The 22,839-nt window shown below is 45.8% G+C and overlaps 2 non-coding genes across 2 annotated transcripts; both read left to right on the top strand.

The window, feature by feature from the left end:
* The first annotated feature begins 5,870 nt into the window (after positions 1-5,870).
* On the top strand, positions 5,871-5,952 carry trnas-acu (transfer RNA serine (anticodon ACU)). The gene has a single exon. It is a non-coding gene; the product is annotated as a tRNA-Ser (tRNA).
* Positions 5,953-21,720: 15,768 nt separating this feature from the next.
* Positions 21,721-21,802, top strand: trnaf-aaa (transfer RNA phenylalanine (anticodon AAA)). Its single transcript has one exon. It is a non-coding gene; the product is annotated as a tRNA-Phe (tRNA).
* Positions 21,803-22,839: the final 1,037 nt, after the last annotated feature.

The raw sequence follows: 22,839 nt of genomic DNA, 5'->3' as shown, positions 1-22,839 counted from the left end.
TTAATATAAGTATTGAGTGGTATTCAATAAATACAGCTTTTTAGTATAGATTACACTTTTCTAAAATGTATTTAAAAAATAAAAACGATTACAATCTAATCTTTCCACATTTGATCCAAAAATCCCAAGAAAAATAAATCTAAACGGGGAGAAAGCTATGCTGAAAGTTTATTAAGATACTTAGAAGACAAAGATAACAATTTACGTTGCATTTGTCCGATTGTGAATTAAAAATACATATAATTAAACATGCGTTTGCAATTTAAATCAAAAGCGATTTAAATCAATATAAATGTTTATATTGTAACGCATACTGTACAGCCTCCATTTCTCTATAAAAATTTAAAAGATCGTTTGAGCAGCCTAAGAGGGGGGTTCTGCTCTCAGTGACAGCTGACAATCCTCCATACACTCAAGTGACAAATTAATAATGCCAATGTAAATGTCGTATTTACAATTTGTTCATAATAGAAATGTTAAGTTCTCTTAAGCTTTGTGATAGTTTACCCAGGCAGCAAAAGATCAGCTACACTGGGAAGATGCGACACCGAAGATATGATTAATAACCTTTTAAATCTGAAGGGAGATCTAAAGGGATCCCCCCACACACACACGCACGATAGAAGCAGGAAGCAGAAGCAGGGACAGCTGTCAGAAGGAAACAAGGTGACTATTCATTGTTATTAAAAATGACTTACATTCGAACATGTTGTGATATGTAGAAATATAAAAAGTCAATTAATTGTCCATAGTATTGCTATTTTATTTTTTTTAAAGAAATGTTTGTTAAAAGAAAAGTTGTGGCATCAGCTGGATTTGAACATACAACCTCCGGTTCAGAGGTCAGGAACATAGACCACAGTACCACCCACAAGGTCGCATGAGGAGAGGCGAAACAGCCCCACATACAGAATCAACAGACATTGTACAGCGTGTACTACTGTGTTGCAGTATATGAATATAATTATATCGTTATTAATTTCTTTAGATATGCGATTCCATATTATATTAGCAGAAAAGCTTAAAACTACCACTTTTTATACACGCTATTTCACATGTTAGTTAAAGACTTTGATGCTTAAAATGTTTTGGGAGAAATGGAATACTGGTGTGTATTTTTTCTTTAAAGTACCGAGACCAGCCATATACTGTAATACTGTATGTTTATGTTCCAAAATTAATATCGTTTATGGCCTTCACATGCATTACAGTATGCTCCTATTCTTTTTATGCTCAGCTACTAAGATTTCCCTTCAGTGGTAAAATTCCATATAAATATTCAATACTAAAACGGGCACAGTAAAGACATTTAAATCTTTCTACGACCGACCAATGCACCACGAGTGCCCCTGTCAGTCTACCAATCATGTACCACAGTATTGCACGTCATCGCGCGTCACGATTTGCAAGGACCTAGCCAATTACCCGCGGTATGTGTCTGTGCCGAGCACTTTGAATGGCTGCATCTGTATGTCATTTTTAAGCCATTTTTTTGACCACGCACGAATATTCTTTTCTCCATATCTTCGCAATGGAAACACAGAACGCCTTCAAACCAAATGCATTTTAAAGACCATGACTTGTGAAAATTGTCACACTCTCTACATCAAACTATCAGTGAGCTAATTATCTTTTTTTAAACCTCAATGATGCATAATTACGCACTAACTGGAACCTGGTGGACCACTCTATACACACGTTCACAATGTGAGAAAGACTGCTCAATACGGTTTTGTGCGAAAAACCTGTATATCATCATAGGAAGCAGAACAGTGCAATCTCCAATTCCCCAGACTGTAAACATGGGACCAAAGCTTTGTTTGATTTCTGAAACCCTTTCTTTGTGTCCTGTTTTCATTCAGGTAAGGGTCAACTATATACACAATACTGCTGACAGCAGGAAAATTAACAATATTCTTTACTCAGCAGCATATTAAAAACAGCTCCCATGATGTACCAACCGATTTTTTACACAGAAGGCTGACACAGCTTTGCGTTCTGAATCTCTTTTTCTCGTGCTTTTATTTAATGTGGCACTACGCACTGGGATAGGGGAATGCTGTTCAGAAGACAATAGCATTCAAACCACAGCACCCACAATGCTGCAAGTAAGTGTTTTACACACTAAGCAGGTCCTCTGACCTTTCCAAGCCTTGCTTTGGCTTGTGAAACCTTTTTGTTTTATATTGGCACCATGAGACATGCAATACACTGGGATAGTGGGGTCTTCTTCATGACTCAATTTCTTTTTAAGCACAACACCCACAATGCTGCAGCTAAGTGTTTCACATACTAGGCCGGTCCTCTGACCTTTCCCAGCTTTGTTTTGGGTTGTGAAACTTTTCTTTATTTTTTAATGATTTTTTGACTATAGCACTACAGGTAATATACTGAAATAAGGGGGTCTTCTTTAAAATGCATTTGGTTTGAAGGCGTTCTGTGTTTCCATTGTGTTGATATGGACAAGAGAATATTAGTGAGTTGTCAAAAAAATGTCATAAAAACGACAAAGTGAAGGCTGTGAAAACAGTCACAATGTACTTTATACACAAAGCAAGTGTTCTCGTAACCCTGGGAGGTTTCGTGAAAACGCTACTGGCATGCCAAAATCGTTATCGAACTTTACCCCGGTGCATGCCGGGAGGAATTCATGCACTACAGATGAAAGGGGGCAGGCACGTACAGTTCACATTGAAGCCACAAGTACTCTTCTCGGATGTTGCACAAACAAATCCTAATGTCCTGAAAGCATTGCAGCATGTTTGTGTCTCTCTTCCTGTAGCTGCAGGACGACTGACACGAATGGACAATCACAATCTGTGGCGTTTAGCGTGACATAGTCTTGCAGGCATCGTGCTGTCTCACTGCAATACTATACCGCTGGAGGAAACAGTCCATCTGGCCATGAAACTCATTTGAACGTCTAGCTACAGTTACTAACCATATCATGATTTATTCACAATATGTGGAATCAGCACGTCCCAGAGACAGCTTCCGATATCGTGAGCATTCTCTGATGGTGTGCTGCATGGCTTCTGGGTGTGTACGTTGGTGGTATAGTGGTGAGCAAAGCTGCCTTCCAAGCAGTTGACCCACGTTTGATTCCCAGCCAACACATTGGTGAATATTTTCAAATGCTGTAATGAACCTAGGAATGCGACTAACAAAGCACAACGTTTTGAAAGAGCTAAAGCACTGCAAAACTGAATTGGGGAGAATCTTACTGGGGATTCTGAGTGATGACTGTGTAACCAGGTGGTTATGGAGGGGATATTTGAAATCTGACACTGAAATTGGTAGCTGTCTCTTTAGGACATGCACGTATGAGTGACATCAGCACGCCAGTAATTGTGGGAGTGGACAACGTACAGTTGAGCGTGGCCTGTGGCTACGCATGATGTGAATGCAAAGAGCATGTTCAAATAAGACTGATGTTCTGTGCATCTTGGATTAGGCAAGATCAAAGAGGAAATTGCCACTACCATATTTTTTGCTTTGTCTTTGTTATTATAGTATCTATAATAACAAAGAGCTATAGTAGCTCTTTGTGCATCCTGGTGTGTGTATATCTCCAGGTATATCTATGTGAAGCTTTTGAGTTAAAGGTTATACTGCATCCAATCTAAGTTCTGTAACAGAAAATAATACAATCCCTCATTTTTATGATTTCATGCAGATCCAGAATTAAAAAATCCCCATTTAAATTCATTGTAGTACGGTGTGTTCTTTGCCGGGCTACAAATTTTGGTACCAGAAATGGGGTATTCTGAGCATTTAGATGAAACTTTGGATGCCGTATAAGGTAAAATAAATTAAAAAATACGGTAGTGGTGAAGAGCTGCACTGCGGGTGTCTGGTCTGCCCAGAGAGGTGGGGGAAGGGACGTCCAGAGCAGGGACCCAGGAGAGGATTGCCAGCAGAACCAGCATTCTGGACTGTTCTAGTGCACGTTGGCAGATTCTTTAGTGCTATTTATCACTTTCTGTAGTCAGTCACTGAGTTTGAGTTTGTAGGCATCCTCTCATGAGGCACCAATAAATGTAGGGGTTTTGTGCATTACAGGGACAATTATTAATTGTAGCAGTAAGCCACAAAATGATTCTTTGATGGCTATTAGAAAACCAACCTTGCGGGATAACACACACACACACGGATACTATTACACGACAATACATTTATTAAGGCATAAAATGTGTATATAAACATAACAGATCTTATAGTGAGGGTTAGCAGAATACAAAAGGTATATATTCGATCACGAAGAGTTACAAACCAAGAGGGACATACATTCAGTATACCATTCATTTATACCATTTCGTTAATGAGCTTTGATTTCAGCTTCTACACTAGATACTCAAAAGCAAGTACATCACTCATAGGAATTAAACTGATATCAACTGGGGTTGAGGTAACAATTGAATTCTCGAGCTGTAACTCAGAATGTTGAATACTCATCCAATCTGTGTGGATTCAGATCTCCCGCGGACACAAAGAAACAGTGGCAGGCTTGTTGCTGTGTCCAATCAGCATTCTCTGGCCTAGTGTCAGGCAGTGCTGGTTTGGCATGAGGGAAGTGGGAGAGATTCCTGCTGCGATGCTCTAGTAGTAGGCTCTCTGAAGACCGGCTAGTTAGTTCTGGCTTACTAGTGAGAGTTTGTGCACATGAGAAAAGCGACTGCGGGTCCAAGCAGGTCACACTCTTTAGACAGGAAGAAGACCGGTTCGTTCCTGATGTATTGCTAGTTCTGAATCCATACAAGAACAATTCTATAAAACGCTCACCAGATTATGTTTTAAGAAGGAACTGCAGCTCAGGTTCAGCCAAGATCTAAACTCGGATGGCAGGATTCAGAGTCCAGAGTGCGGACTGATGGCGCACGGAGGGTCCATATAGATCCCTCAGTGATCTTCAGCATGTTTAAACTGCCAACGTGTGACTACCCTGTCCCCGTGACCTCATTGCTCTGCTCTCGCCTCTGTGCAGCCGAGCCCGACTCATGGTAAAGTGAAAAAAAAAATGCCCTCAACGTGTGATTTTCTCTGGAGCGAGGATAGATGTTACCTTTATATCACTGAACAGAATGTATGAGATGTGGCGGCTAGGTTCAATTTTTTATCCTCTTTAAAAGATTAAGGACTGGGGTGAGCGTGATTCACCACCCTAAGAGCCCGATATGCGGACCAATTAAGCTGCATAGACTTGGTCATTTAACTATTCTCCATTCGCAGGGTTAAGGTTAATGAGAAAACATTGCTGACCACAAGCGCAGATTAGCAAGGTTTGTATTTCATCTTTTGCAAGTTGCATCCATTTAAAAAAAAGTCGTTCAAGACAGGAAATTAATACTTGCATTTAATTAAGTCTAGCCGTAGGAGGTTATCCATAATGACCAGTTTTGTACGAGAAGACAGAAAAAAAAAGGCACCACTGGGATTCAGACCCAGGATCTCCTGTTTACGAAGCAGGCGCTTTAACCAACTAAGCCACAGCACCCCTGGAGTGCTGTCCTTTTACAACCACTTGGACACACCGCTCTGAGACATCTGCATTCGGTGCGCGCTCCGCCTGCTCGCTGAGCAAGTTGCCACCTTTACATACAAAAGCAACATCGACACCAAGAGAAAGGATGACAAATGGCTTTTATCTGGAACTTTTCATGTCAAAGGAGCTCAATGTGCTTTCCGTGGACAACAGGGCCACTGAACTCCACACCGGCCACTGAAGCACAGCAGTGGCTTGGTGGCTTGACATCTCCCAAAGAAAATGTTGAAATCGCATGTGGAACAGGAAAATGACCCTTCGAGTACAAGGGGAAAAAAAAAGATCATCTGGAGCACGCCAGCACATGTACGGACAGCCCAGTTTTCTTGACGAGGTGGCCAAGTGGTTAAGGCAGTGGACTACTAATCCATTGTGCTTTGCATGCATGGGTTTGAATCCCATCCTTGTCACATTCAGCATCTGACACATGTGCCCATTCAAAGTTGGCCTTGCTTTCTTTTGCTCCGGTACTAGAGCAGTACATTTTCTAGCTGTGGCTGAAGATGGTATAGTAGGCTAACATCGGTATCGAGCAGTGACAGTAACAGTATTTACTGAGAGAGAGAGAGGCAGCTCAGAAGATGAGCTCCTAATTTCTTTGAGATTTTATTGTTTTCTGTAACTGAACAAATAGTATAGGAATAAGGCAACATCTAACAAAAACTAAAGAAAACCAAAGAAGTAAAGAAATAATTTATCATTGAAAAAAAAACAACAAAGCAAACATCTGAAAATCTGAAGACCAACTATAAGACACAGCTACACCTGAAGATAAAGGACCTGAGGAAAAACTTCAAAGAGAAAAATCTTCAAGAAATGAAGAGGAACAAACAGAAAAAAAGGAACAATTAAAACAAGGAAATAGAAAAAGAAGACAAGAAAGAAATAAAAAGTACACCAAAGGAAACAAGAAGGAAAGGGAAAATACAAGCAGCATCAAGAGAAGCCAAGAACTCAGCCATAAGCACGAAAAACAACTGGTAAGCCCTGATCTTTCTTCTCCTTATTTGAAGAGGCCTCTAAAATTGAACTGATTTACTAAATAAAAGTAAAAAAAAAGTCTTTAGAAAAAGTTACCTTAAAGTTTAAACTAAACCAAATACCACTTGGGCCCATTAAACTCAAAAGGCCAAAGTTGAAGAACCTGTTCCCAAGCAACAGTGGGGCTGATTGTATTCAAAACGCCCTAGCCAGGCTGTCTTTTTGCTCTTCTCACCTGGGCCGATTGTATTTAAAAGAAGCAAGATGAGTACAGAGCAGAAGACAGCCCCACTGGACCAGCCCTGCCCTCTCAGCACAGTACTCCAATACCCTGAGGACGTGAAAACCGTTAAGACCAGGAAACAGTACAAAGACACATGGATGAAGGAAAATCCAGAGACCCTTATCGCTGACTACTGCCAGGCAGGAGAAAAACACATTAAAACCTGCTCTTCTTTACTGAGCACCCAAATGCCTGGCACACAGCTGTGTGCAAGACATATACAAACACCACGAGAAGGGGCATCAGCAAAGGCAGGCAAATCTCCATAGGGGGTGACAGCGAGCTAGAAGACACTGTCCTGACCGTCAACACTTACCACTGTAGCGGTGAGGCTTAATAATAAGAAAGAATTAAGTGTTTCTGAGCTTCCCAAATGAGGCCCCATTTCTCTGTTCATCTCTGTGGTGCAGCCACAGAGAGACCATTAGTGCAGGGTGATTTAAGGTCCTAGGACAGCTCCCAAAGGGGGATGCACTTAGCTAAGTCTGGCTATCATGATCAATGGTCATCCATTGGCGCCTATCTGTCTAGGGAGTGCCAGTTGGACATCTGGACTGCATTCCTAAGTGTCAGGAGTAAGTGACTCATATCTCACCGTGGTCAACCAATCAGGGACTGGTAGGGCCGAGTAACCCACGTGGGACTCTGATGCCCATGGAACTTTCAGCCAATGAATGAGCTGAAGTTCCTCCAGGTAAAAACAGGCAACACAGAGAGCCTGAGAGATTCAGATTCGGGAGATTCAGTAAGATTCTGGAGAGGATTCTGTGGACTGTTCTAAAGGGAATTCAAAGGAGAATTCCAGGGCAGGACGGCCCAGGAGCAGAAGGCTCCCAAGGGCAGGACATTCTCGCAGCGCGCCTCCTGACCATCCCGAGACTCAGCCCGGACAACCACGGAACGGCCAGTGTGTCTGAGTGCCAGAACTTTCCTTTGTTCTAAGAGTCTAGAGTGGAGGTTGCCAGAGAATAACCAGAGGATCCACCCGAGGTTAGCACCAGCAGCAGGCCTCGTGAACAGGTCAGAACTGTGGACAACTGAATCACTATTCAGAACTAGCTCTTCATCAGGAACGAACCGGTTCTCTTCCTGACTTGCTGGGACCCACAGTCATCTTTTCTCCTGTGCACAAACTTTGCTAGTTAAAGCCAACACTAACTAGCCGGTCAGTGAGCATCAGCAGCGCACCGTCGCAAGCCGCACAGCACAGCCTGGCACGGAGCCAGAGAGCGCGGATTGGACAGCAACAGCCTGCAACTGTTTCTTTGTGCCCGCTGGAGATCTGAATCCCCAGAAATTGGATGAGTATTCAACTTCAATGCATTACAGCTCGAGAATTCAATTGTTATCCCAACCAGTTGATATCAATTTAATTCCTAAGAGTTATGTACTTGTTTTGAGTATCTAATGTAGAAGTTATAACCAAGTTCATTTACGAAACGGTCTTAATGAATGATATACTGAACGTATGTCCTCTTGATGTGTAACACTTCGTAACTGATTGAATATATACCTTTTGTATTCTGATAACCCTCTCGATAAGATCTGTTAGGTTTATATGCATATTCTATGTATTAATAAATGTATCCTCGTGTATTAGTACCTGCGTGTGTGCGTTGTTTGAGTTATGTCGCATGGTTGGATTCTAAAGCCATCAAAAGAATCAACTTTGTGATTTACTGCTACAATTGATAATTGTCTCAGTAAATGCCCAAACCCTACAGAACTGGTGCCTTCAGAGAGCCACAACGTTACATATTTGGCGTCCCTGAACGGCTATGAAACACTACATATTTGGCGTCCCTGGGTGGGCGTGGCAAGACTGAAATGAATCAACCAAGCGGAATAATTCATATAAAACGCCGCGGGTTTCATACACGATAATACAGTGTGCTGAAAGCCGAAAGAAAAAGTTCCCCTTGCTCTTTAAGCAGTGCTTGAGTGTTTTGTGATCTTTTGCAATCTACCGGGTTGATTGCATACTTGATCTTGTGGTTTTTTGTGGTAAAACTGTGATTTCGTACTTAAAAGTAATACTCTTTAAGTTTAACGATGGTTGCTAAAAGGTCTGAATTCGAGTCGCTATTAAGCACTCTCTCTAGCAGCGACAAGTCTGACCACGATCTCTTCCATATCTCCGTCAGCGGAGAAGCTAGAAGAATAAATCTCCATTCTCTGAGAGAGCTAGCGAAGGACGTAGAGAGATTTGACCCCGCAGTGTCAGAGAATAATATCGAGAGTTATATTCAAGACCTCAGGTATAACCTGCAGTTCCTGCCAAACGCCACAGAACAGGAGAAAGTGTTTCTGGTCAGGAAAACTACCAGCAGAGCTGTACATGAGTGGATGGCTAGGCAGATGAAAGAAGTCTGTAATGACTTTGAACAGCTTTGTCATGCACTTATCGAAGAATACAGTGCGTTTATTGACCCGACTGCCGCGATAGCCGCCGCCCTTAACATTAAGCACGAGAGAGCAGAGTCCCCTCGCGAATATTACGAGAGACTTAGACGAACTTATTTTGCAGGGCGAAATGATGAGGGTTGCGAAGAGAACACACATTTCAAGGGTTTATTCATTGCGAATCTCCACCCATCAGTCAGAAAGATGATCTTAATGCATACAGATGCACAGACCATGAAAGTGACTGATATTAAGAGATTCGTGCAGAAAGCCTGGGAGTATGATGTCCAAAGTCGCTCTGAGCAAAAAGCTGCTAAAGCGACTGTGTTCGCCGTCAGAGCCAGCAGGGTTAACTCCCTCCTGCTCGAAGGAGCACAGGCTCCTGAGCTGGCTAAGCCCCGTTCCAAAGCAGGCACACAGGACCGCACCCAGCGTCCTAAGTGCCATGAGAACACCGGGGGAGGGAAAGGGCTAGATAAAGCTGAACAAAAGGATTCAGTAGCCGCCCGCCTGGCCAGGCTTGAATAAGTTTTATTAGGACAGGGACAACCGCTCCCCAAGGCTGCCGGAAGCGTGAATGAGCTGATACTCTCCACTGGAGGAGGCGGAGACCCGCCCCCTCTCCCTCCCTCAGTCTATCTGATTGAGCGGAAGGGTTCCTGCCTGGAAGAGGTCAGCCACTCCCAAGTGAGTGCTGACTCCACCCCTGAAGTCACAGAGCAGGCAGTAAAACACAGAGGAAAAGCAGGAAGCTTTTACCTCAAGGCTGCCATGGGAGATGTCTTACCCAGTGAGACACTGATTGACACTGAGGTTGAAAGGTGTTTGATGTCACACAGCAAGCTCAAACGGGTAAAAAAAGAAAAGGGTATGCGACTCAGAGTGGAACCTTTGGTGGATCACCGGAAAGGCAAAGTGTGGAAACAGGTCAAGGCTCCTAAGCCTTCTGTACAGAAGGAAAGGGGGGCCAAGAGGCAGACTGTGCTCACACAGTGCCCACCGAACACAGAAGCCTATGTGGAGATTCCTTCTGTTCCCTCTGGACAAGAAATAAAAATATTTTCTTGTTCCCCGGATATACAGGGAAGTCGTGTCCCGGCTGAGGTCACAACAGCCTCCCTGCCACAGGAGCGGTGCTCCGAGCAGCCACCTGATCCACCAGGTAAAGCACACACCTTTTACATCCCTAAAGAGGAGTAGATCTCCCCACCTGGCGATGAAAAGGAGCTTTCCCTGTGCACCCTGGCACCCAAGAGGGGTCAGGAACACCACCCTGCAGTGGTGGAAGGGATCCAGATGGCAGGAGAGCAGGTTGGTGATGTAGCCCTCACCCTTAGCCCTGACAGGTCCTCTATTAGTGAGGATCTGCTTGAGCAGCTGTCACAGGGCCACCACCAGGTGCCCCTGGTGCAACATTCACAGGTTAGACAGGAGGTCCAGCTGGACGCTGAGACTACTGCGCTGTGGACACACCTGATCCCAGATGCCGATTCCCTCTGCTGTGACCCAGGGAACCTGCAGTCAGGTAACATTATTTCTCACAACTACCAGGTAGTGAGTGAGACTGACCTGATTGTTCCTGCCTCAACGGCAGGGTTTCCAACACACCCAGTCCCCCAGAAGGGACAGGGAATGAAAGCCGAGCTGGTTTTCTTACAGCCACCAGCTCAGTCTGTCAGTCTGAGTCTGACCAACAGTGGTTCACCCAGACTGGAGCTGGATGGTCAAGCCACCCGCCTGTCAGTGCAGGACATCGCAAAGAGGGGTGTCAGAATCCCCGCCTGCACTGACATGGGCCTGGTGGGTGATAGCGAGTTCGAAGACAGTGAACTAGCTATCCCAGTGCTGGGGCAGCTCCCTGAACCCCTAGCGAGGGAAGGGGGGAGCGAGCAGGTGTCCTACACCCACGCCCAGCGAACGATTGTAAACATGCCGATAGAGGGATTCCTCAATCAGGAAGTGTGCAGGGTGGACCTGAACAGTGAGAATGGGGTAACAATCCCAGATCACTCAGGTGCTCCAGATGACCACTCAGCCGAGGGTCAGGCATGCTCCACCGCTGCACCGCCCCCTGCAGGGTTCCTAGAGCACAGGCATGAACAAATCGAAAAAGCAGATGCCCTGGAAATGGAGGAGCAGCATCAGCAGCTGTGTCAGATCTCCCCAGATTTCCAGGATGTTGGTGCCCAAGATGCCACATGGCATACTGAGAAAGACACCATGTACACGCTGCGCCAGCTTAGAAAAGCAACAGTCACTCAGAAGGAGATGACTGGGATCAGCCACCCGAAAAGACTTTTGGGAAGACTGATTGCTGCCGCCACTGTTGCATGTTTGCTTTTTCTGGTAGGTTTGTGTGCTACTGGCACTCTCACCCTGACTGCCCCAAGAAGGCAGGTGTCAGAGATGCCAGAGGGTAGTGACAGACTGTATCGACAGCAGCAAAAGTTGGAAAGCTTAGGGAAAATCCTACAGGCAACTTCCTATGCAACAGGGTTAAACCTTATTCCCCAACCAGTGGACATGATTGTTGGTGTTATACAGTGGGTTTATGCTTGTGTGCAACAGGCCAGAATGTTGACACAAGACCTGTTAAGGGAGTTTAGTGCCACTGTAGCCAGTCTAGCCACGGCACAATTCCCAACCCACTTGATTCCACTCTTCTCAGTAGAGGAGTATGTGACATTAACCCCATCACTCATAGCTCACCCAGAAGGCAATCCAAGATTGAATTCGGTTCCAAATCTTGAGATGGGTATGGCTACCAAAGCTATCCATTGGCTGTGTCTAAACGATTCACCAATGAAGGGTGTAAAGCTACTAATGGGCAGAGGGAGGTTAATGAACCCCATGAAGAGCAGGTGGGAAGTAAATGGCTGGTCAGCACACCACATTTAACTGTCACCATGACTTGTGACAGGCATGATACAGCTACCGCAATGCAGCTACCTAATCAAAACAGTTTTCCTGCAAGTTCCCGAGGAGGCCACAGTGTTCTTGAACTTAATACTGTACGGTCTGGAACCAGACAATATAAGACCAAACTTGAGGTCTTGGATGCCTTCAGGTGCCACACTATTGAATTGGATAGAAATCCAAGAAACAGTAAGCCCTGAAGAGGTACAGGTAGTTTAGTTTGCTTTAATGGAACAAACCTCCAAACCACCCTAGCAGATACCCAACACAGGTGTTGTGGTTTATCGGGGGGCTGGGAACAGGAACTGTTGTTATTGTAACACTACTGCCAGGTAGCTGGATCATGACTGACAGTGTACTCTGAATGATGTACTCTCACATCAAGATGTACTCCGGGTAGCATGAATGAGTCAAAGGTAGCATGTCAAAAGAAAGGAAGTGACTTCTCCCCAAATATCTACCACAAAGGTATCAGATATTGACAGTGAACTTCCTGATGTGTAATTCCTAGACTTAGATAATGTCTCCTACCGTGTTTATACATACTCCAGATGTTATTCATCCTGTTTGTATCCAATGCTGGTTCTGGTATGAATTCTGGTATGAGGAGTAATGTGGACATTTAAGATTAATGTTCTAATGGCAAGGGACATCACTTAACTCTGTTTTTGTTTTGGAGGCAACAACGCCTCAGGACCTCGTGACCTTCAAAAAGGGGGGATATGTAGCGGCGAGGCTTAATAATAAGAAAGAATTAAGTGTTTCTGAGCTTCCCAAATGAGGCCCCATTTCTCTGTTCATCTCTGTGGTGCAGCCACAGAGAGACCATTAGTGCAGGGTGATTTAAGGTCCTAGGACAGCTCCCAAAGGGGGATGCACTTAGCTAAGTCTGGCTATCATGATCAATGGTCATCCATTGGCGCCTATCTGTCTAGGGAGTGCCAGTTGGACATCTGGACTGCATTCCTAAGTGTCAGGAGTAAGTGACTCATATCTCACCGTGGTCAACCAATCAGGGACTGGTAGGGCCGAGTAACCCACGTGGGACTCTGATGCCCATGGAACTTTCAGCCAATGAATGAGCTGAAGTTCCTCCAGGTAAAAACAGGCAACACAGAGAGCCTGAGAGATTCAGATTCGGGAGATTCAGTAAGATTCTGGAGAGGATTCTGTGGACTGTTCTAAAGGGAATTCAAAGGAGAATTCCAGGGCAGGATGGCCCAGGAGCAGAAGGCTCCCAAGGGCAGGACATTCTCGCAGCGCGCCTCCTGACCATCCCGAGACTCAGCCCGGACAACCACGGAACGGCCAGTGTGTCCGAGTGCCAGAACTTTCCTTTGTTCTAAGAGTCTAGAGTGGAGGTAGCCAGAGAATAACCAGAGGATCCACCCGAGGTTAGCACCAGCAGCAGGCCTCATGAACAGGTCAGAACTGTGGACAACTGAATCACTATTCAGAACTAGCTCTTCATCAGGAACGAACCGGTCCTCTTCCTGACTTGCTGGGACCCACAGTCATCTTTTCTCCTGTGCACAAACTTTGCTAGTTAAAGCCAACACTAACTAGCCGGTCAGTGAGCATCAGCAGCGCACCGTCGCAAGCCGCACAGCAATGCCTGGCACGGAGCCAGAGAGCGCGGATTGGACAGCAACAGCCTGCAACTGTTTCTTTGTGCCCGCTGGAGATCTGAATCCCCAGAAATTGGATGAGTATTCAACTTCAATGCATTACAGCTCGAGAATTCAATTGTTATCCCAACCAGTTGACATCAATTTAATTCCTAAGAGTTATGTACTTGTTTTGAGTATCTAATGTAGAAGTTATAACCAAGTTCATTTACGAAACGGTCTTAATGAATGATATACTGAACGTATGTCCTCTTGATGTGTAACACTTCGTAACTGATTGAATATATACCTTTTGTATTCTGATAACCCTCTCGATAAGATCTGTTAGGTTTATATGCATATTCTATGTATTAATAAATGTATCCTCGTGTATTAGTACCTGCGTGTGTGCGTTGTTTGAGTTATGTTGCATGGTTGGATTCTAAAGCCATCAAAAGAATCAACTTTGTGATTTACTGCTACAATTGATAATTGTCTCAGTAAATGCCCAAACCCTACAGAACTGGTGCCTTCAGAGAGCCACAACGTTACATATTTGGCGTCCCTGAACGGCTATGAAACACTACACCACAATGGTACAGTGATGATAAAGGGCAGTGAGGCTGCTCTGGAGCTATTTGAGGAAAAGTTCACGGACCTGAAATCACAGGCTGACCTGGAGAAACCTCCCCCAGAAACAGGAGAGAGACCCAGTAGCCTGATGCCTACCACACTGGAGAGTTCAGCTCCACCTGACTCTGAGCCCATGAACACAGCCACAGCTACAGAACAGATCAGCAAGAGTGTAGCCCTAGGCAACACTGAATCACACCACCCAGACACACACGGCCCACACCAACCCCCCTATGACCACAGCACAGCGCGCCTCCTGAGAGAGAAACTCTGCTTTGGAGCTGGACTTCACTGAGTCCAAGGAACTGATGCTGGGGAGACTCACAGAGGGGCAGACAGCACAACAGCTAAGAGACGAGGTTAACAAACACAGGAACGAATGCAAAACCTCCAACAAACAGCTCAGGGCACAGATGGAAGAGTTGCTGCAGGACAACAGTAAGCTGCAGTCGGAAGTAGCAGAGCTGAGAGAGGAGGTGCAGCTCGCGGAGAGGACAAGCAAGACCCTCAAAGAACAGCTGAGGAAACTCACTACTTCCCACTGCAGCCCCGACTGCAACAGAACAGCCCTGAGGCCCAGAACACACAACACACAACACCCACCCCCAACCCGCAAAGACACACCGACCCCCACACAACCTGACATCCCTACAGCCCCCACCACCAACTCCCACTTACCCAGTACCCCCACCGTAGCAAACACCACACCCACTGCACCCCCCGGCATCCCAGATCCACTCACAACATCACTGCCCAAAAGCACATCCACCTTGCCAAACACTCAGGGTGACCCACACACACACCCAGCCCCAGAGACGGCCCCACCCAACACCTCCACCTCACACACTGCACCCCCCATGCAGCCCCCCGCCTGGCAGCACACCAGACACAAGAGGCAGATGCACGGAAGTAGCCCTTCTCATTGACTCCAACGGGAAGTACATCGATGAGCACAGGCTCTTCCCGGGACTACAAACAGCAAAGCTCTGGTGTCCGACGACGGAGAAGGCCCTGCAGCTGCTGTCCAGGTCTGTCCTGGGAGCCCCACAGCACATCATCATCCACACCGGCACCAACGATCTGAGGACCTGGAGGGAGCAGGTGGCCCAGTCCATTAGGAGAGTGGCAGAGAGGGCCATACAGGAGTTCCCTTGCTCCCAATTGTCATCTCTACCCTGCTGTCAAGACAGGATGAGCAGCACCACACCATCCAGAGAATCAAAGCTGAGATCTCACAGTGCTGTGCCCTGCTCCCAAACGTCTACCTGGCCCATCACCCCACTCTTGGATCACAGCATCTACATGACCATAAACACCTCAAAAAACAGACCATCGGACTCTTCACAAAAACTCTGAAAGACACCACACTGGGCAGACACCCAAACAGCACCCCAGAGAGAAACAGCAGGACTACCAAAGGAACACCCCAACACCCACACCCCCAGACCAGCTCAACCCACAAAGAACGGAACCTGCCCCATCCTAAAGCCCTCCAACCCAGACCAACGACCGAACGGGACCAGAACCAGCACCTCACCCCACGCCCCTCAGCCAGACCAGCAGCTGAACCAGGCCAATCCACAAACCCCCACCCAGCACAACAGCAGAGCTGGACCGAGCCCCTCCTGCACAGCTATGCCGCAGCCCTGGCCAGACCAGCAGTCCCGAGCGGTTTGGAGCTGGGAGAAATCTGGCAGCTCCTGAACCTCATCTGTACCCGGCTTATGAGCTAAACTACCACCACCCACAGCGACAGACAATACTGTTTTTGTTGATGATGTAAATGTCCGACACAAATTTGTTACAGTTCCAGAAAGCAAAAACAAACTGCAAAGATAATTCAAACGATAACAATGAGATCTCTAACGATAAGTATATGGAACATTTAGGGTCTGGGCTCGTCAGCATTTGGGCTGAAGAACACTGATCCTGACTTTATCAAGAATGTAAAGGAGACAGACATCATGATCCTACAGGAGACATGGTGTCGGGGAGACTTGGCTACCCACTGTCCCCCCGGCTACAAGGAGATCATGGTGCCCTTTGTCAAAAAAAAATCACCCGGGACAGAGACTCTGGGGGGATCATTGTGTGGTACAGAGCGGAGATCAGTCACTCCATACAATTAGTTAAGAGAGAAGAGTCACAAGTTTGGCTTAAAATCAAAAGAAATACCATATGTACAGAAAATGAGGTTTTTCTGTGTGCTGTGTACATCCCACCCTCAGAATCCCCTTACTACAGTGAGGGAATTCTCCCCATTCTCCACACGGAGATCGGTCATTTCCAGGGCCAGGGAAACGTGCTGCTCTGTGGTGACCTCAATGCACGAACAGGCACACTGGCAGACTTTACTAACACACAGGGAAACACTCATGTATTCGGACAATCCCCTCTGTACCACACACCAGTCACCTTACACAGGTGCAGCCATGACTCCACGGTCAACAGCACCGGGCGCGAGCTGCTCCAGCTGTCAAGGGCTGTGCCTGTACATCGTCAAAGGCAGCACTAGAGGGGACTCTCTAGGCAGGTTCACCCTCAGCTCAGCTCTGGGCAGCAGTGTGGTGGACTACGCCATCACCGACCTGGACCCCTCCTGTATCAGTGCCTTCACTATCAGGCCACAAACTCCTCTCTCCGACCATAGCCAGATCACACTCTACATGAAGAGAGCACACCAGCACAGAGACACACTGACACAGCCCAGCCAGCTGTACAACCTCAACCAGGCGTACAGATGGGACACAAACAGCCTAGACAGATACCAAACTGTACTGGGCGATGAAGAAATTCACATTCCTAAACACTCCGTATCAAACCAACAAATTAGGCATAAACTTGGCCACACAAAAACTAAATCACCTATTTCACAAACTGGCATCAAAATCTAAACTAAAAACAACTAAATCAAAAAATTACCAAAAAACAAAAGCAAAAGAAAAGTGGTTTGATAGGGAGTGCAAAAACATCAGAAATGCACTACGAAAACTCTCAAATCAAAAACACAGACAACCACAAAACACAAAACTACACCTCAGCTACTGTGATACGGTAAAACTTTACAAACACACGCTGAAAAAGAAAAGAAACACGTACATAAACAAACAACTTGCAGAAATTGAGGAGTCACTAAATCAGAACTGTTTCTGGGAGAAGCGATCCCTCCTCAGCAAAGGGCTCAGTTTTGTACCAGTTCCCAGGAAGCTGGACATCCCCCAGACCAATGTCGACCTTAACCGCTTTTACCGCAGGATCCGTCTCAGAGCACATTTTGCCGACAATTCCTCTTCACAGGCAGCTGATAACAACCCGGTTATTGATGTCATTAACAACATTAATCCCAAACAGAGCTGTTGGACTCCCTCCTCTGGCCGTTTTCCACCAGTTGATTATTTCATCAACCAATGCACTAATCAAGCTCCCAAGGCACTCTCTATACCCAGTAAACATAGGTCTAACCTCACCCAAGGAGAAAATCAGGCGCTCCAGTCACTCCGCAACAGCGATGATATCGTCATCAAACCAGCGGACAAAGGAGGTGCTGTTGTGGTGTGGCGTAAGGATCTATATATCTTTGAAGCCTCTAGACAACTAACTGACACTTCTGCCTACCTCCCTCTCCAACAGGACCCTACCACTGACTACCAAAAGGAAGTGGTATCCACCATTTCTCTTCTTATCAGCAGTAATGAGCTCCCCCAGGAGGCAAACCGGCTCATCATGGAACATCCACAGGTATCTCAATTTTACCTCCTCCCCAAAATCCACAAACCGGACACCCCTGGACGCCCCATCGTATCAGCATGTAACTGTCCAACTACTTACATCTAAGCCTTTCTCGACAGCCTCATGAGACCGCTGGTTGAAGATCTTCCCTCATACATCAAAGACACCAACCACGCGCTCCAACTTTTTAATGATTTCCAATTTCAGGGTACCGAATGCTACATTTTTACCATGGACATCACATCTCTGTACACCATCATTCCCCATAATGACGGCCTTACAGCACTCAAGCACATGCTGGACAAACGCACAGTGCTTGATCCACCCACCCACACCCTGGTACGCCTTGCAGAATTGGTCCTCACACTGAACGCATTCTCTTTCAATAATCTCTTTTACCAACAGGTCAGTGGAGTTGCCATGGGCACCAGAATGGGACCCAGCTATGCCAACATTTTTGTCGGCTGGGTAAAAGAACGCTTCTTCGCTTCCTACACTGGCTATGTCCCTGACCTCTACAAATTATATATTGATGACTGCGTCGGTGCCGCCACATGCTCCAACGATCAGCTTGAGTTCTTCCTGCACCATTTCACCAACTTCCACCCGTCCCTCAAATATACGATTAACATATCTTCCACTACTCTTCCGTTTCTAGACATCCACTTGTCTATCAACTACCCCCGACTGTCCACTTCAGTTTATTACAAACCCACGGATTCACACAGCTACCTCCTGTACAGCTCATTTCACCCCAACCACACTAAAAACTCTCTTCCTTTTTCACAGTTCCTTAGGTTACGACGATTATGCAGCGACGACATCAACTTCGAGAACCAAGCCCTCGAAATGTACTCATTTTTCATCAACAGAGGATACCCCAGCAGTGTGATTGACAGGGCCCTTGCCCGAGCCAAAAACACCCCCCGGACCATCAACCCGATCAGGAGCTCCCACCGTAACAGCCGCATTCCTTTGGTGCTTCCTTACCACCCTAACACACTTCCTATCCCCAGGACCATTAACCACAACTTTTCCATCCTACAGGATGATCCCTCCATTGGGGCCCTCTTTTCTGATCGCCCTATCATCTCATATCGCCGACCACCTAATCTGCGTAACTTCCTTGTTCACAGCTCCCTTGACCGCCCTCAACAACCATCCACACCAGGCACTTTCCCTTGCAACAGAGCTCGCTGTATCACCTGCAAATACACAGCCACCACCACACTCATTCAAGGCCCCTCAGGACAATTCCGGATCACCCAGACAGCATCTTGTACCTCCAGCAACCTTATTTACTGTATCTCTTGCAGTAAATGCCCAGCCATCTACATTGGAGAAACAGGAAGGAGACTCGGAGACCGTTTCAGAGAACACGTCAGGGCTGTAAAGATTAAAGATCTCTCCAAGCCCATTGTTTCTCATTTCACCTCTGACGGCCACGACCACTCTAATCTCTCCGTCTGTGTTCTCAAAGACGATTTTCCGAACTCATACATCAGAAAGATCACCGAAACTAAAATTATTCTGCAGCTAGGATCATACCTTCTCCCTTCCCTTAACGACAGACTACTGTTCTTTTAAATTTTCTCCATTCATTGGAAGTTTCATTTCACACCTCTCTGCACCCATTCTGACTTCACACCTCTTGATTGGCCTCTCTTTCTGTCCCCTGCTCCCGCCTCTCACTCCTCCTCCCTCCCAACCTTTGTTCTCCCGCTACTTTACCTTTGCCTACTGCCCTGTCTCTCTCACACCTGAAGAAGGCTCCACGGCTGAAACGTTGTGTTCTCTTTCTTCTTTTTTTCAGCATGGAATAATCCTATTACTTGTTCCTTTGCAGCCTACGCATGCTGACGCAGCTACCCACCTGAATAATTAAATCAATGTATTCAGAGAGCAAATGTGCAGTGAAAATTGGAAACAAAAGGACCAAATTCTTCACCCAATGCCGTGGGGTGAGACAGGGCTGCAGCCTGAGCCCAGCACTGTTCAATATCTATATCAACGAATTAGCAGGAATGTTGGAAAAGTCTGCAGCTCCTGGTCTCACACTACACGACACAGAAATCATGTTCCTGCTCTATGCAGATGACCTGGTCCTGCTGTCGCCCACAGAACAGGGGCTGCAGCAGAACCAGACACAACAAAAAGAAACAGACCCTGAGGAAGTAAAGGCTCAGTGACCACAGCCTGGCAATAGAAACTGGGCGACACAGGCAGACCTGGCTGCCCAAAGAGGACAGGCTGTGCTCCCACTGCCAGCGGGGAGAAATAGAGGCAGAGGTGCACTTCCTACTGCACTGTGACAGATACTCTGGGATTAGAGAAACATCCTTCCTTAAATTCAGAAATCTAGTCCCAGAGTTCCCACACCTGCCAGATCACAACGGGTCCCAATCCTACTGGGAGAGGGAGGAGGGAACTCAGTTGAACTGGCAGCCCAGTATGTGATCTCCTGTCACAGCCTGAGGAACAGTGAGCCTGTCTCCCAATAATGCTCAATATGTTTACAGTATATGTAAATATTTTATGACATGTCTCTGTTGTAAATGTCTGTAATATGTCTGTAGATTTTATTTTATGTTTTGTTCTATGTTAATTTTATTATTTTATTTGCTTTGGCAACACTGATTGTACCCATCGGTCATGCTAATAAAGCACCTTGAATTGAATTGAATTGAACAGTATTTACGTGCCACTGCTCCCAAGTGGCTCTGGGTTAAGACCGCTCTTTCACTTACTTGCAACGCAAACGGAGAAAGCAATTTTTGACAGTCTCTCGAGAGACTGCGCTAGGTGTTTAGAGATAGACTTTGTCAGTTCCCCCTGGAATGATGGCCTCTCAAATAGTTTGTGATTCCTCTAGACGTTATACAGTACAATCAAAAGCGCAACAAAAGTGTTTGCCGTGGAGGAGGTTTCAGACCCGTAGACCAGTTTTATTTGTACAGCAGGACGCATTCCCAAATGCGAATCTCCTGTTTTAGAAATGCTTTGGGCGGCGTGAAATGAAAATAAGAAATCAATTCCAGATGCACATGGAAGCAATCAAGTGTTTCATCCGAACTGTTTCAAAGACTGCTCAAGAGCTTTCCTTTCATAAACGCGCAACAATTAATGATGGGGGTGCACCCTTCAATGCGCCTTACATCTCTAGGTAGTGATTGAGACGATTCGTAGCGTGTGCTCATTTCCATATATGCCCCGTGTTGCAGTGGTAGGATGACGTAAAATACTGCTTCGACACGTAACGGCATTATATTCAACTGCAGGAGCTGAGGGCTTTCGTAAGAGCGTAAATCAAAGGCAATTCCCGCGTCTAACACTAATGTAAATGCTTTTCAAAGTGCAGTGTGGTGCAGCTTGTAAAATCCTTGTCCACATTTCTCATTTGTTGATGTTTTTTCTGTCTGCCAAAGTTGCATTTTGACATCCGGACGGGGAGACTTGATCATTCGAACGTGAAGCTGCCCTTAAACCCTCTGAGGCGTATCTGTCTGCCGGCATGTATTTTTTCAAAGATTTTTTTTTGAACGGAGAGCGACTTTGAAAAGGTTTCCGCAGCCACCTCGCACTCCATGTTAGTTTGTAGGAGGAATGCAGCGGTAGCAGAGCTTGCTGTAGTCGTAGCCGAGTGGCTAAGGCGATAGACTAAAAATCTGTTGGGGACTCCCCGCGCAGTTTTGAATCCTGGCGACTACGGCGTCTGCCGTACGTCACCGTATGCAAAGTGCCGCTTCCCCTTTTTCTGGTACTTTAAAAACGTTAAATCGCTTGGACCCTCTGCCATGGAAATCAATTCTTCAGATAACAACACGTTTTGTGTTCGCACAACCGGTGTTCTACTTATGCCTTTGAAAACCTAATAAAGCTGAAAGAACCGACACGATAGGTTCTTGTAAAGCACGCCTGTAAAGAACTGTTAACATCAAAGGGTTTCAGTATATTAACTGAGGAGAAGGCCTGATCGCTAATTGTTGACTTTTTATTTGGTGTGAGAAACACTCTCACTGCGCATGAAGTGCAACAAATGTAGCCGCAGAAATTGCATAACGCTTTCATTTATGCTATTGCAGACACCAACGTTGCCTAGATAGAAAACCAAAATAGCCATGGGTTTGCTTGCTGGTCTGAAGGATCTCTCTTCGAATCTCTATCATTTGTCAATGGAAGTAAAAGGCGCTGCAATCTGATACATGTTCAGATTCAAACCCGCAGCTGTTCTTCGAGTTTATTTTTTGACTAATTACAACTGAGTGTCGCATGAGCAGTTACATAAACTTATCTGGCATATTTTAACACAAATGCCGTTCTTAAATTAAAACTAACAGTACATTGTCAGGGACATTCAGTTACATACAAACAAGAGACAGACAAGAGAATATTTCTACCTTTCATGTGGACTACAGATGCAGCCATTCAAATTGCGCGGCACTGACACGTACCGGAGGTAATTGGCTACGGCCTCGCGGATCGTGACGCGCAATGACGCAATATACCGCGGTACATGATTGGTAGACTGACAGGGGCACTCGTGGTGCATTGGTCGGTCGTAGAAAGATTTAAATGTCTTTACTGTGCCCGTTTTAGTATTGAATATTTATATGGAATTTTACCACTGAAGGGAAATCTAAGTAGCTGAGCATAAAAAGAATAGGAGCATACTGTAACGCGTGTGAAGGCCATGAACGATATTAATTTTGGAGCATAAACATACAGTATATGGCTGGTCTCGGTAC

This window comes from Atractosteus spatula, chromosome 27 (genome assembly GCF_055471065.1).
Source record: "Atractosteus spatula isolate fAtrSpa1 chromosome 27, fAtrSpa1.hap1, whole genome shotgun sequence".
NCBI classification, from domain to species: domain Eukaryota; kingdom Metazoa; phylum Chordata; class Actinopteri; order Semionotiformes; family Lepisosteidae; genus Atractosteus; species Atractosteus spatula.
This window is presented reverse-complemented; position numbering and strand designations above follow the sequence as displayed.